The 14958-nt window shown below is 43.2% G+C and overlaps 1 long non-coding RNA gene across 1 annotated transcript; it reads right to left on the bottom strand.

Annotated features, from left to right (window-relative positions):
• Positions 1-4556: 4556 nt before the first annotated feature.
• Positions 4557-14652, bottom strand: LOC112652804 (uncharacterized). The gene is made up of 5 exons (XR_003131733.3): positions 14293-14652; positions 9337-9416; positions 9157-9257; positions 7881-8014; positions 4557-4751 (listed from the first exon to the last, which is right to left on the bottom strand). It is a non-coding gene; the product is annotated as an uncharacterized LOC112652804 (long non-coding RNA).
• Between the last annotated feature and the right edge of the window lie 306 nt (positions 14653-14958).

Here is a 14958-nt window from a genome sequence, read left to right as displayed (position 1 = left end):
CCTGATGTGGGACTCCCCAGGACTCCAGGATCACTCCCTGGGCCGAAGGCAGGGGCTAAACCACTGAGCCACCCAGGGATCCCCTCGAGTGAGGGGTTTAAAATGTAAATCTGATCAAACCCTTCTGTGCTTCCCCTCAGTCTTAAGATAAAGCAAAACTTTTACAGGGCTTCCAGAGTCCTGTGTAGTCAGGCCTACCAGCCTTTTCTAGTGTCTTCCTTCTCCTCTTTATTCCAGTTACACTGGCCTCCTATTTGCCATGCTCCCCCTGCCCCCCCCCCCCACCATAGGAGGGCTTTGTGTGTTCTCCCCAGCCAGAATGTTCTTCCTTCTCTTCAACTAGTTAATCCTCCTGCTTCAAGATCTCCACTCAGTCAATTCCTCCTCAGGCTTTCCTGACTCCCTGATCCATCAGACCCTTATTATGCTCTCAGAGCACCAGGCATCCCTCCTGAAGTTGCCTTTGTGACAGCTGCAATCTCCTGCTTACTGCATGGTTGTTTGATTAACATTATTTCTCCCATCAAACTACAGCTTGATGAAGGCAGGGTGCCAATATTGGGTGCCTGGTGATAGGCACCCAGTAAGTACTTGTTGAATAAATGAACCAGGCAGGGCACAGCTTCATCTTTGATGATTCACAAGGCAGTTTCAGGAACCTGTAATGCCTCAGGGTCATCATTAAGAACTTCAATTAGCATCTGAGGGCAATGAGAAAATGTTAATTGGCAGACCCATTAACCACAAGGTGGAGCTAGCCTGAGAGGGCCTGTCCCTAAACTCACTCCAACAAATCTAGTCACCTTTAGTCACATGTTTGAGTGGAGACCTGGTATCCTGAAAGGCCTCATTAGAATACAAACTTGTCAGCCAGGGAGGATACCCTAGGAGCAAGGCTTGGGAGGATGAGGGCTTGGTCTCTGAAGCTGTACCCATATGGCTTCAAATCTCAGCTCTCATTACCTGCTCTGTAACCTCAGCCACAACCTGTCTGTGCTTCATTTTCTCCTCAGTAAATAGAGATGATACAGTGGTGTCTACAGCAAGGGATTGTTGGTAGGGCTTTAACAGCTTCCTAAAGATTCTAGATCAATGTTGGGTTCATTGCAAGTACTGTGAGTGTTGGCTGGTTATTCTAACCATGACCCATTCTTGTCACCGCCAGAGAATAAGCCAAAGGGTAGGATGGGTTTTTTTTGGGAGGGGAAGGGGAAGGTCCAGTCCACGGTGGCATAGAATGGGCAGGACCAGGTTAGGGAAGAGGGCACAGAGGATCATAGGGAGGCATGCAAGAGGAGGCAAGGGACAAACTGCTGCTGTGTTGTTTCCCTGAGAACCCAGGGAGGGAGCAAGAAGGCAGGAAACTCTCTTGGAACCTGTGATGGTCTCCCAGGATAATTACACTCATTGCATTTGGGGCTAATAAAGAAAGGACAGGAAATGAGGCCCAAACTCTGGGCCTGACTTGGACAACCTGAGATTCCAGGCATTCTGGGGCCTTACCAACTCAGGCAGGTGGTGCTGGGAGGGGACAGCACATGGAGAACAACAGAGTCAGGCTAGGAAGCTGACCCACTGTCAGACTGGCTCTTAAGGGCCAATTGGGATAGAACAATGTTCATAATTCAAAGGGAAAGTTCTGATATTCATCAAGAAAACCTTAACTGAGGATGCACTCCAGGTGGTGGGCGTGACAGTGAAAGACCAGGAAACCTTCCCCTCTAAATTCTTCCATCCCCACCTGTCCTCTCCCTCCTTCCTCCTTCTCTCCCTTCCCCTCTACTCTCTCCTCTCTTCCCTTGGAGGAGTAGCCGTGTGGTCTGGGAGATGTGCTGTATTAAGAATATTCTTCCGAATCCAATTGCAGTTCTTGAGTTTTTGGCCAAAGGATGGGAATGGTGGATAAATGGATGGAGGCATGAAGGACTTTGAAAGAATTAAGGAAAACTGAGAACCATGGTCCCAGGTCAGACACTAGGGCCATCCACAGAGATAAAATGCATCATCCTTGATCAACACAGTGACACCTACTGGTGCAAATGGGGGGTTAGAGCAAAGATTAGGTATTTCATCTCAATAAGAGAGTTTATAATATAGTGGTTTCTTATAGGGCTAGATTTTGTGGATTCAAATCCTACACCACATACTAGTTGTGTAGACCAAGGACAAGTTATATAACCTCTCTGAGAGATCCCTGGGTGGCGCAGTGGTTTAGCGCCTTCCTTTGGCCCAGGGTGCGATCCTGGAGACCCGGAATCGAGTCCGACTTTGGGCTCCCGGTGCATGGAGCCTGCTTCTCCCTCTGCCTATGTCTCTGCCTCTCTCTCTCTCTCTCTCTCTCTGTGTGTGACTATCATAAACAAATAAAACATTAAAAAAAATTCTATTTAAAAAAATAAAAAATAACCTCTCTGAGATCCAGTTCCTTCAGGAACTAATAACACTAGTTCATATGGTTGTTGTGGACATTAAATGAATTAATACATATTAAGTTCTTAGAACATTGCTTGACACATAGCAAGTGCTCAATACAATCCTTTTCATTACCGTAAAGACTAAATAGATATTACCAATGTCTTTAGAAATAAGGATCTCTTGGCACAGATAGTCTCTTATCTCTGTCACCCTGTTATACTAATTTTTTTCTATTTAATTTTTAAATTGAAATATAATTCACCTGCCGTAAGACTCACCCTTTCAAAGCATTCAATTCAGGTTTTTTTTTAGTATATTCATAAAATTGTGCACCTCTCACTACTAATTTCAGAACATTTTCCTGACTCCATTACCAAATCCTGAACCTATTAGTAGTCATTCCCCATGCCCTATTCCTCCAAGTCTCTGGTAACAGCACTAACCTATTTTTTGTCTTTATGGATTTGTCTATACTGGACATTTAATATATATTTTTTAAATATTTTATTTATTTTTTCATGAGAGACACAGAGAGAGAGAGGAAGAGACACAGGCAGAGAAAGAAGCAGGCTCCATGCAGGAAGCCCAATGTGAAACTCGATCCTGGGACTCCAGGATCATGTCCTGGGCTGAAGGCAGCCACTTAACCGCTGAGCCACCCAGGTGTCCCATGGACATTTAATGTAAATGGAATCATATGACTTAAAGCTTTTTGCATCTGGCTCCTTTCACTTAGTTTAATGTTTTCATGTTTCCTTTATGTTACAGCATATATTGGTACTTCATCCCTTTTTTATGACTGAATAATATTCCATAGTTTGGATATACCTCATCTATCATTCATAAGTTGATGGACATTTGGGTTGTTCCTAATATTTGTCTATTAAGAATAATGCTACTATTAACATTTGTGATGATAAACTTTATGTGTCAACTTGACTGAGATAAGGATAACTGGTAAAACATTATTTCTGGGTGTGTCTGTGAGGGTGTCTTTGGAAGAGATTAGCATTTTTTTTTTTTGAGATTAGCATTTGAATCAGTAGACTGAATAAAGATGCCCTCACTTATAGGAGTGGGCATCACCCAATCTGTCAAGGCCCTGAATAGAACAAAAGGGCAGAGGCCTGGAGAATTTGCTCTTTCTGCCTGAGCTGAGACATTCGTCCTCCCTTGCCCTCGGACTTGGAGCTCCTGGTTCTTGGGCCTTTCAGCTCCAACAGGGGCTTACATTTTGGTTCTGATTCTCAGGCCTTCAGACTTGGACTAAATTTTGTTACCAGCTTTCCTGGTTGTCTAGCTTGCAGATAGGTGACTGAGAGACTTCTTGGCCTCTATAACGATGTGAGCCAATTCTTATAATAAATATCCTCTTATATATATTACTGTACATCCTATTGGTTCTGTTATTCTGGAGAACCCTGACTAATACGAAATTTTGCATAGACATGCTTTCAGTTCTCTCGAGTGCAATTTCTGGTACACACTTAAACTCCAACTTTCTAAATACTTCTAACTTTCTTTCTCTGCACAGCCACTGCCCTAGTTTGTCTCTTGCCAAGGCCACTTCAAAAGCCTACTAGTTGATCTTTCTAAGGATCTAATCCTCTCAATCCCATTTTCTACATAATTATCAAAGGATCTAATAAATAATAATAGTAAGAACAACTATTTACATTATAATAATTCATTCTTTTAAAAAACCTGAGGTAGGGGGATCCCTGAGTGGCGCAGCGGTTTGGCACCTGCCTTTGGCCCAGGGCGCGATCCTGGAAACCGGGCATCGAGTCCCGCGTCAGGCTCCTGGGTGCATGGAGCCTGCTTCTCCCTCTGCCTATGTCTCTGCCTCTCTCTCTCTCTCTCTCTCTGTATGACTATCATAAAAAAAAAACCCTGAGGTAGAGACTACTATACTTATTCCAATTAGAGATGATAAAACTGAGTTCACAAAGCTAGTAAGTGGCAGAGGCAGGATTTAAATCTAATATCACCCTGACTCCAAAATGCCTAACCTCTAAGACGTACCACCTTCTTGAAACACCTCTGGCCAACATGTCACCACCCTACTGAAGACCTTACAAAGACTACCACTTACCTAAAGTAAAAACATGACCTATTATTTATTGTACATGGCTATATCTCATTCATAAATTCCTGGAACATTTATATTATCAACTCACTATTTTATTCTGAAGCATCCCATACTTTGCATTTCCTCACATATATCAGACTTGTCATTTCTTGCTTGATGTCTTTCTTTATCCCAGGAAAGAATGTAGTAAATTCCACAGAGTCAGGAACCATGTCTGTTTTATCCACTGTTAAATTCCCAATGCCTAGGACAATGGCAAGAACATAGTAGTCACTTGATAACTATTTGTGGGATGAATGAAGTAGTTCTGTGTTTTCATCTCTTGAGGACAATGGTTTATGATATGTATCTTTGGTATCTCCCTCCACCCTCCTCCGACTACCACCTGCCACAGTACTAAGCACATAAGACATGCCAACCTGTTTTAGTCCTCCCAGCTCCTTGATACTTGGCACAGGTTATCAGCTCCCAAGTCTCAACATCAGTGTTGTAAGGGTTTCTTTGTGTGTCAGTAACACATTCTGAGGAATCGGAAGAACATGCAGAACTCAAAGCAGCCATAAAGAATAGCTATTTAGGGGCTTGGAGAAGAGTCTAAGCCATGCTGTGATCTCATTTAGAGATTGACATGAAATTAGCGAGTGATTTTGGAAGGGCATATTGGTGACAGAAACTAAATTGTTAATGTTTAACTTATTTTTAATTTTTTTAATTTATTCATTCATGAGAGACACAGAGAGAGAGGCAGAGACATAGGCAGAGAGAGACGCAGGCTCCTCACAGGGAGCCCGATGCGGAACGCGATCCCCGACCCCGGGATCATGCCCTGGGCCAAAGGCAGACGTTCAACTGCTGAGCCACCCAGGTGTCCCATAGTTGTTGAACTTAAATGACCATATATGGCCAGTGACTACCATATTGGATAGTACAATACTAGGATCAGATGACCTGGTTCAAATCCTGGTTCTACTATATGACTGACCAATTTGCTTAACCTCCTTGTACCTGCTCTCTTCACCTATAATATAGGGAAAATAATAATAGTACTGTTATCATAAATGTGGTGTGAGAATTAAGTAACTACATATACACATCAAACTAGCATGGGGGTGGCTAGAGAAAGAGGCTGACTGACATACCAAAAAATGGGTCATCTAGTCCACCTGATTAATAGAGCGCCTCCTCTGCTGGAAACACCCTGTCATGGGCATTTGCACAGTATAGTAGTTTCCTATTGCTGCCATAACAAATACTACAAACTTTTTGACCTGTAACCGCACACATCATCTTACAATTCTGTAGATAACCCAATCCATTTTTCCATTGTAAACATAAGGAAATAGGTCTAGGGAGGTAAGTGACTTGCCCAAGATCACAGAACTCCTTAGCCACAGGGGCACATCCAGACACATCTGACTTCTACTCAAAAGCCAATTTCATTTCAACATAGAGATTTATTACTTATGATTAGTATGGATAATAGCAACCCCAACTTTGCAACATAAACTTACATTAAGTACCCTTATTCTCTTTTACACAGAAATACCAGGAAGAGGGCAGTCCGGGTGGCTCAGTGGTTTAGCGCTGCCTTCAGCCCAGGGCGTGATCCTGGAGACCTGGGATCGAGTCCCACGTCGGGCTCCCTGCATGGAGCCTGCTTCTCCCTCTGCCTGTGTCTCTGCCTCTCTCTCTCTCTCTGTGTTTCTCTTGAATAAGTAAAATCTTATCAAAACAAAACAAAAAAAAGTAGTACCAGGAAGAGTAGAGGCTGGGTCTTTTGGGACTGTGCCTCACCCTTCCCTCTGCGTTTATGCTTGCGTAATCAGGCTACTTCTAGAGGACTTGTCTTCTTTGGGGAAGAGGCCTGGAGGGCCAGAATTTCTAAGAGGTGAAACAGACTTTATTTCCGCTTTTGTGGTGGTTTAAAAGAAGTTTTGCCTGTATAATGAATTAATTTTTAAATTAAAAACCTAGTTCTAAGTACATCTGATTTGCACCCATCTTAGAAATACAGTCATTTGTACCCTGGCTCCCCCACTCCCACCTACCTTGAATCTGCTTTCTAGCTGTCACATTGCCCCTTCATCTCCCCTTCCTCTGTCCACTCCACACTCCACCTGTGCGGTCAGCACCCCCGTCCCCTTGCTGCTGCAACCCAGCTAGGCTGGAGGCCAGGAGCATTTGAGAGACCCCTTCTCTGCCTGGAAGGCCTTGGAGTTGTCATCCTCCTGCAGAGATCCAGTCAGAGCCCCAGAGCCCCTGGGCTTGGCTGTAACTCCACAAAGGCCTCTCTCCTGCCCTTACCAGCAAGGACCTGAAGTAGCAGTCAGCCTCCAGTACTTTCAGAAAGGACTCCAAGCCGAGGTAGCCTCACCCTCACCTTCCTGGTTTCTCCTAGCCACATCTCAGAGCCCAACAGGCAAGGTTCTGTGTAAGTGGGGTAGGAACTGTACATTTAAATGTCTAAACATGTGAGTGTGGAGCAAGTGGAGCTGTCTTAACTGCAGTGGGAGTGCCAATTGTTTCAACCACTTGGGGAAATTGTCAGACAGTATCTGTTCAAGCTCAACAAGTGCAGACTTACTGCCTAGCCATACTTCTCCTGGATATACCTACAGAAATGTGTATTTACATATTTACTAAAAGATCTGTTCAAGAATATTCATGGGAACAGCTATTTATATCATTGAAAGTTGGACGCTCTCCAAGTATTCATCAACAGTCAAATGGGTAAAATAAATTCTACTCTATTCATATAAGAGAACATTATTAGCAAAGAGAATGAATGAATGATCAGTATATGCAGCAGCATAGATGGTACTCACAAAGATATGATTGAGAAAAAAAAGACATAAATAAGTACAGGTTATATGTTATTTTCATGAAATTTGTCTTCCCTTCCCCCCCAGTTTTATTGAGATATGATTGACATATTATGTAAGTTGACGATATACAATGGGATGATTTGACACACATATATATTGTGAAATGGTGACCATAATAAAGTTAGTTAACACATCCATTACCTCACATGATTATAATTTTTTACATGAAGTTCTGACTAAAAACAGGCAAAATTAATCTCTAGTGTTGTAAGTCAGGATAGGATTTGAACCGAGGCATCTTATTCCAAATCTAGGTCTCTTAGTCATTATGGCATTTTGCCCCCAAGGAAGAAGAGCACCTTTTTTGCCAAGAACCTGTACTATAGGCATAGAGACATGATGTGGTCTTGTATTGGCAAAATGGCCTCCAGAATTCAGCTTGCCTGCAGACAAGTCTCGTGGCCTCCAGTATTAGTGAGATTATATTCAGCTTCAAATAATTGAAAGCTGACTAGTAAATATGAACAATAAGTACATTTATTGCTTACTTAGCATGAAGTCCTAGGACTGGTTAAATGGCTCAGCATCACTAAGCACTCTTGGCTTCGCCATTACCAGGGTATTAGCTATTCTTCCTCTCGTATGTTATCTCCTGGTCACAAGATGGCTGCTGATGCTCCAACTACACAAGAGGAAGGGGCAAAGGAAAAAGGATTTTTTTAATGGCCAACATTCTTTTCCATCTCATTGGCCATAACTGATCGATGTGCCCACCCCTAAGCCCATTATTGAAAAAGGGGAATAGTAGTTCAATGATTGTCTTACACAAATCATTATTCACCCCCTGGGGTTCTGTTGCCGAGGTTCCCACCCATTACAAAATAAGGGTTCTGTTAGGAAAGAGAGGGAATGGCTGCTGTGTTAGTCTGTTAGGGCTCTAGCCAACTAGAGGCTGTAGAGTCCAATGTCAGGGTCCAGCAGGGGTCAGTTTCTGTTAAATATTCTCTTCCTCTTTGGAAACAGGTGTGCTGTGCTCTCATGTGCTCTACCTTTCTCGGAATGTGTGTTAGGAGTGGGAGAGAGTGAGAGAGAGAAAGAGCAAGTTCTCTGATATCTCTTCTTATAAAGGCCCTAATTCCATCATGAGAGCCCCACCCTCATGACCTCAATTAACCCTAACTGCTCCCAAAGGCCTCATCTTCAAATATTATCACAGTGGGCATAAGGACTTCAACATATGAATGGGGGGGAGGGGGACACAAACATTCTGTTCATAACAGCTGCCAAGTAGGCAATAAATAGCATCTGCCATTCCTTCTCTGTGGGATGATTAGGTGGTCCCAGCTGATATCAACCTGGGGAATACGTTGGTTGCAGGCAACATCAAAGATGCAATCATGGTACTCTCAGCAATAGTGAAATCATGTTTCTCTAGCCACTCAGGCCCAACGCATTCTCTCACATTCTCCTTCACGGACCTCCAGAGCTTGGGACGCCTAGTGAACGGGCTCTATACACAATGTCCTTGATGATCTTAGTCATCACAGGGCAGGCTGAGTGTGGGTGGGTATTGCTTCTGTCATAAGATCTGGTTTATCCCAAAGAGCCTAGAACCTGTGATGATGTACAGTAGCCTATTGGCAATTTCCTGAGGTCCCTGTCCATGTACTCTTTGTCTGCCTATGCCCTCTGTCTCCGCCACAACTTCATGGTTATCCACGTTGCTCAATTTTGAGGCAAGGCCTGGGGATGGGTATGTCTAGTCTCCTGGATAGAGGAAGTCAATATAACAGATTAATATTTCACCAACAGTAATCTACATACTTCCTCGCTTGATATCTTCAGATGCCTTCCTTTCTACTACCTTCACTCCAGAAAGCTGGACCTGAGTCATTCACTTCTCTGTGGGTATGAAAATTAGGGATCTTTGATTACAGGCAATAGAAACCAACTCTGGCTGATGAAATCCATAGGCGACTTTTGAAGAGATTATAGAAAGCTCACCTGCTTAGCAAGAAGGCCAGAGGATCAGGCTGGGAATTGGATAGGAACAAAGTCATCTCTGGAACGTAAAGAAGCAGGAGCTGCAGAAATAGTCTGGATGAACACCACTGTCTAATGAATGAAAGCTAACCATTTTCAATTCCATTCTCTGCAGAACATTTGAACTAAAGGCAGGGTCAATTTCAGATGGATTGCACATTTAAATGTGAAAGGAAAAGTCAATAAAGCCTTTAGAGGAAAACAGAGAAGAGCCCTTTTCGGCCAGAGACAGCAGGGCAGGGTATCACATACAAGCCAGGCTTGTCTAGGGGAGGACTCCTAATCTAGACCAGGCATGGGAGGTGGAGGCAGCACCCCGGGTTTGGAGGGGGTGTGCCTGTGGCCTACGGGTTTGAGAAGCTTAAGCACAGCAGATACTAGGCCTGTGGCAGCCTGTTTCCAGGTCCCTTCCGTGGTGGCTTGGGTATTCCCAATACCCCTCCATTCTTAGGGTCAGCTCAGCCTGCTGGAAAAAGGCCTCAAGGCCCACACTTGAGCAGGGACAGATATCATGCATGTCCTCTCCCAGCAAAGGTGCTCAATTAGCTGGAGGCGAAAGATAGGAAACCAGCTTAGCAAGTGCAGAAATCCATCATTCCCAGGGAAGCTCTCTGAGACAGTGAGGCACACAGCTCTGAGATCAGAGAGGTTGAAATTCAGGCCCACAGGTTACTTCAGCAGAGGAATAGAGCAGTGGGAGCAGAGACCACATGTTTTGCCTATGTTTTAATGAAAAACAACTATGGCTCTTGTGCCAGACCTGTTCTAAGCACTTCACATGCACCATCTTTTCAATCCTCCTGATAACTGTCGTGTAGGTTGCTATTCCTCTCCTCATTTTACAGATGAGGAAACTGAGGCTCAGAAAGTTTAAGGCACTTGCCTCAGATCACACTTCGTGTCAACTTGACTGGGCCATGGGGTGCCCAGATGTTTGGTCGAATCTTATTCTGAGCAGACTGTGAGGGTGTTTTTGGATGAAGTTAACATTTGAATCAGTAGACTGAGTAAAAGTCTGTAGACTGAGGGAAAAGGCAGAGCTGGGATTTAAATGTTAGCAACATGGCTCCAGAGATCCTTCACCACTGTACCCTGTATTGCCTCTCGTGTAAGCCAGGCAGATAAACATAGACCCCAAAGCAGACTATTTGAGTAAGGACTGGCAACCAGAATGCATCAGCGGTCAAGGAGACACAGACACAGATGCATTCCAAGGTTGAGAACTAGAGAGCCAGAGCGGGTGGAGAGCAGGAGGGAGTGTCACAGAGCTAGGGTGTGAGAGTGTGGCCATGCTGAGGCACGATTCCGTGCAGCTCTCGTTCACCTTGTACCTCTCCTTGGAGGGCTCCCAAATGTGCTTCTTGATTTTTTAAAAAAGATTTTATGTATTTGAGAGAGAGAGATACAGAATGGGAGCAGGGGGGAGTGGGGAGGGGCAGAGGAGAGAGAGAGAGAGAGAGAGAATCTCAAGTAGACTCCATGCTGAGCCCAGAGCCTGGTGTGGGGCTTGATCTCACAACCCTGAGGTCATCACCTGAGTTGGAATCGAGAGTCAAATTAACTGACTTAACTATCCAGGCACCCCTTCCTTCTTTTCTTTTCTTTTCCTTCCTTCCTTCCTTCCTTCCTTCCTTCCTTCCTTCCTTCCTTCCTTCCTTCCTTCCTTCCTTCTTTCTTTCTTTCTTTCTTTCTTTCTTTCTTTCTTTCTCTCTCTTTCTTTCTTCTTTCTTCCTTTCTTTCTTTCTTTCTTTCTTTTCTTTCTTTCTTTCTTTCTTTCTTTCCTTCTTCTTTCTTTCTTTCTTGATTTTATTTTTGAAGTAATCTCTACACTCAACGTGAGGTTCAAACTGACACCCCAAGATCAAGAATTCAGTGTTCTACTGACTGAACCAGCCAGGTGCCCCTGTCCTCCAAATATGTTTCTCTTAACATCTCTGTGAGACTTCTAACGCTAAGTTGATAATGAGAATCTTGGGTTCCCTCATAATTCCACGGTGGAACTTGCCCAGCAAATCCTACTGCTTTGAGGATTTTTGCATACATCGGACTTCTTCAATACCTTCATATATATATATATCATACATGGATAATATGTGGTATACATGTTTATTGCAAGGAATTGGCTCATGCGGTTATGGAGAGTGAGAAGTCTCAAGATGTGCAGTTGGCAAGTAGGAGGGCCAGGAGAGTTTATATGTAATTTCAGACCAAGTCCAAAGGCCTGGGAACAAGGAGAGTGATGGTGTAAGTTTCAGTAAAAAAAAAAAAAAAAAAAAAAAAAACACACACAGGCTCAAGAGTCAATGTTCTAGTTTGAGTCCAAAGGCTGAAAAAGACCAATGTCCCAGCTCAAGCTGTTAGGCAAGAAGAGCTCCTTTTTACTTGAAGGAGGGTCAGTTTATTTTGTTCTATTGTTGATTAGATGAAGGCCATCTATGTGAAGGAGGGCAATCTGCTTCAACCAGTCTCCTGATTCGAATGTGAATCTCATCCAAAACCACACAGCAGACCCAGAATAAGGTTTGATCAAATGTCTGGGCACTCCAAGGTCCAGTCAAGTTGATGCATAAAATTAACCATCAAGGGGTGCCTGGATGGCTCAGTTGGTTGAACCTCTGCCTCTTCTTGGTTTTGGCTCAGGTAATGATCTCATGGGTTGTGGGATCAAGCGGTGCATAGGGCTCCACACTCAGCAGGGAGTCTTGCTTAAGGATTCTCTCCCTCTTCCCTTCCCCCTCACTCTCTCCTCCAAATGAACAAATAACTAAATCTTTAAAAAAAATTTTAACCTTCATTGGGATGCCAGGGTGGCTCAACGGTTGAGTGTCTGCCTTTGGCTCAGGGCGTGATCCCTGGGTACTGGGATCGAGTCCTGTATCAGGTTCCCCAAGGGGAGCCTGCTTCTCCCTCTGCCTGTGTCTCTGCCTCTCTCTGTGTGTCTCTCATGCATAAATAAATAAAATCTTAAGAAAAAAAATTTAACCATAACACTGTCCTTCATTTTTTAATTGGAATTAAATGCTCCAAGTCCCAAACTATTATCCTGGTTACTTTTAAAGGGTGTGATTCCAGGAGGGGAAGAAGAACTTTAGTGTTTAAAAAGAGGATTAAGAGCAGCCCGGGTGGCTCAGGGGTTTAGTGCTGCCTTCAGCCCAGGGTGAGATCCTGGAGACCCGGGATTGAGTCCCGTGTTGGGCTCCCTGCATGGAGCCTGCTTCTCCCTCTGCCTGTGTCTCTGCCTCTCTCTCTCTCTCTCTCTGTCTCTCTGTGTGTCTCTCATGAATAAATAAGTCTTTAAAAAAAATAAAAATAAACAGAGTATTAAAAATAAATAGTGGAACTTTGAGTAAATGGTGCCTTTGGGGGGTACTTTTCTATATTTTTTGGTGCATTTCCAAATTAAAAAATGTTACATTAAAAATAATGATCCAACTGCCAGTTATAGAAAATGCAGAGGGCAAAGGAATATGTTTAATAAACCATGTGATACAATAAGCAAAATCCATGACTATTGGAAGTTATTCAGGATAAACAACCTAGTTTCTTCAATAGATAAATTGCAAGTGTTATAAAAAGAAGTAAAAGGAAAATCTATGATTAAATGAGATTTTAAAAACAGGAATCATTTGCAAGATGTGGACATTATTTGGAATCTCAGTTTTTAAAAACCCCAAAAAAATTAAAACAAAAATTCATAGCATTTATGAGACAATTGGAAATTTAAACAGTGACAGGACATTTGACACTAGCAAGTCTTTTTTTAAAAAAGTGTGATGATTGTATTGTGGCTATGTTTTAAAAACTTATCTTTTAAAGAAACATACTCACATTTTTTTAAAAAGATTTTTTAAATTTATTTATGAGAGACCCAGAAAGAGAGGCAGAGACACAGGCAGAGGGAGGAGAAGCAGGCTCCATGCAAAGAGCCTGATGTGGGATTTGATCCTGGGTCTCTGGGATCACTCCCGGAGCCAAAGGCAGACACACTCAACCACTGAGCCACCCAGGCATCCCAGCATACTCAAAATTTTAAGGATAAAAGAATATTATGTCTGAGATTTGCTGAAAAATAATTTGGACTCTACATGTTGGCAAATTGAACACCAATAAAAAATAAAAATAAAAATAAAAATAAAAATAAAAATAAAAATAAATAATTTGGACAGGGGCAGCCCGGGTGGCTCAGCGGTTTAGCGCTGCCTTCAGCCCAGAGCCTGATCCTGGAGACCCGGGATCGAGTCCCACATCGGGCTCCCTCCACGGAGCCTGCTTCTCCCTCTGCCTGTGTCTCTGCCTCTCTCTGTGTGTCTCATGAATAAATAAATAAAATCTTTAAAAACAAAACAAAACAAAAAACCCTAAGAGGGAGGAGGAAAACTTAAAAAAATTTTTGGACAAGGGTGTGGATAGGGCAGGGTTGTCACAGGTTGATAGTTTAGGGGATTAAGTGATACATAGAGGGTTCATAATACTATTTGGTCTACTTTTGTGTAAGTTGGATATTCTTCATCGATAGATTTAGGGATGCCTGGGTGGCTCAGTGGTTGAGCGTCTGCCTTCCGCTCAGGGCATGATCCTGGAGTCCCGCATTGGGCTCCCTGCACGGAGCCTGCTTCTCTCTCTGCCTATGTCTCTGCCTCTCTCTGTATCTCTCATGAATAAATAAATAAAATCTAAAAAAAAAAATTAAAGAAATTTATATGTCCAGCACAATTTAATTGTCGGTAATTATTTCTGCCCCTGCAACTGCAAAAGACTTATTTAAAAACTTACAGGTTCACTCAAAAGTTGAAAGTTTCAGATGCTAAGAAAATTTCATCTCCGTCTTCCTCCTCCTACACAACATAATTGTCATTCCGGCTGCAGAACCAAACTCATGTGAAACCACATACAACACAAAGTAAATTGTCAGCTCACTTCTGGTTTCTGGCTGCAACTCAGCCTGGAGTTGGCTGTGTTCCTTCAGGTTCTCAGGCGAAGCCTTTGTTGAGACTCTTCCTGCTACAGAGACGGCACCAGACACCAGGGCTTATGCAAAACCCAGAGGGGTCACCAAAATGATTAAGACAGGGGCCCTGCTCTCAAGAATGTGAATCCACCATTCCACCCAAATGGAGAACCATCCCCATTTCCCAGAGCATCTTCAAGAGTGTGAGATTCCAGATACATTGGACTCTCCTCAGCTCCTTTCTCTCACTACACCTCCTAGAGTTCATCCTGTTTCACAGCTTTATACTCATCTAAAAGGTGATAATTCCTAGGTTCACATCTCCAGCCCTGCCTTCTCTCCTGATTGCCACTCAGATGTTCACCTGTTTTCAAGACATTCCCATCTCAATGACGAAGAGGATTCTAGAACTACTAAGTAACAGGGTTCCTGTTGCTGACTCAAGGTGCTCTCCCACCCCTCTCTGCCCCTACCAGGAAGTCATTTTGATGCTTCTCTTTTCTTCATTTTCCATATCCAGCTGTTTACTAAATTCTCTGGACTCTACCTTCAAACTATTCCCCAAATCTGTCTCCTGCTCACCACTTTACCACTGCCATTTTGGTCCAAATCACTAGTATCTCTCATTTGGGTTA

Source organism: Canis lupus, chromosome 4, assembly GCF_003254725.2.
Source record: "Canis lupus dingo isolate Sandy chromosome 4, ASM325472v2, whole genome shotgun sequence".
In the NCBI taxonomy this organism is placed as follows: domain Eukaryota; kingdom Metazoa; phylum Chordata; class Mammalia; order Carnivora; family Canidae; genus Canis; species Canis lupus.
Note: the sequence above shows the minus strand (reverse complement) of the source record. Positions and strands in the feature narration are given on the sequence as shown.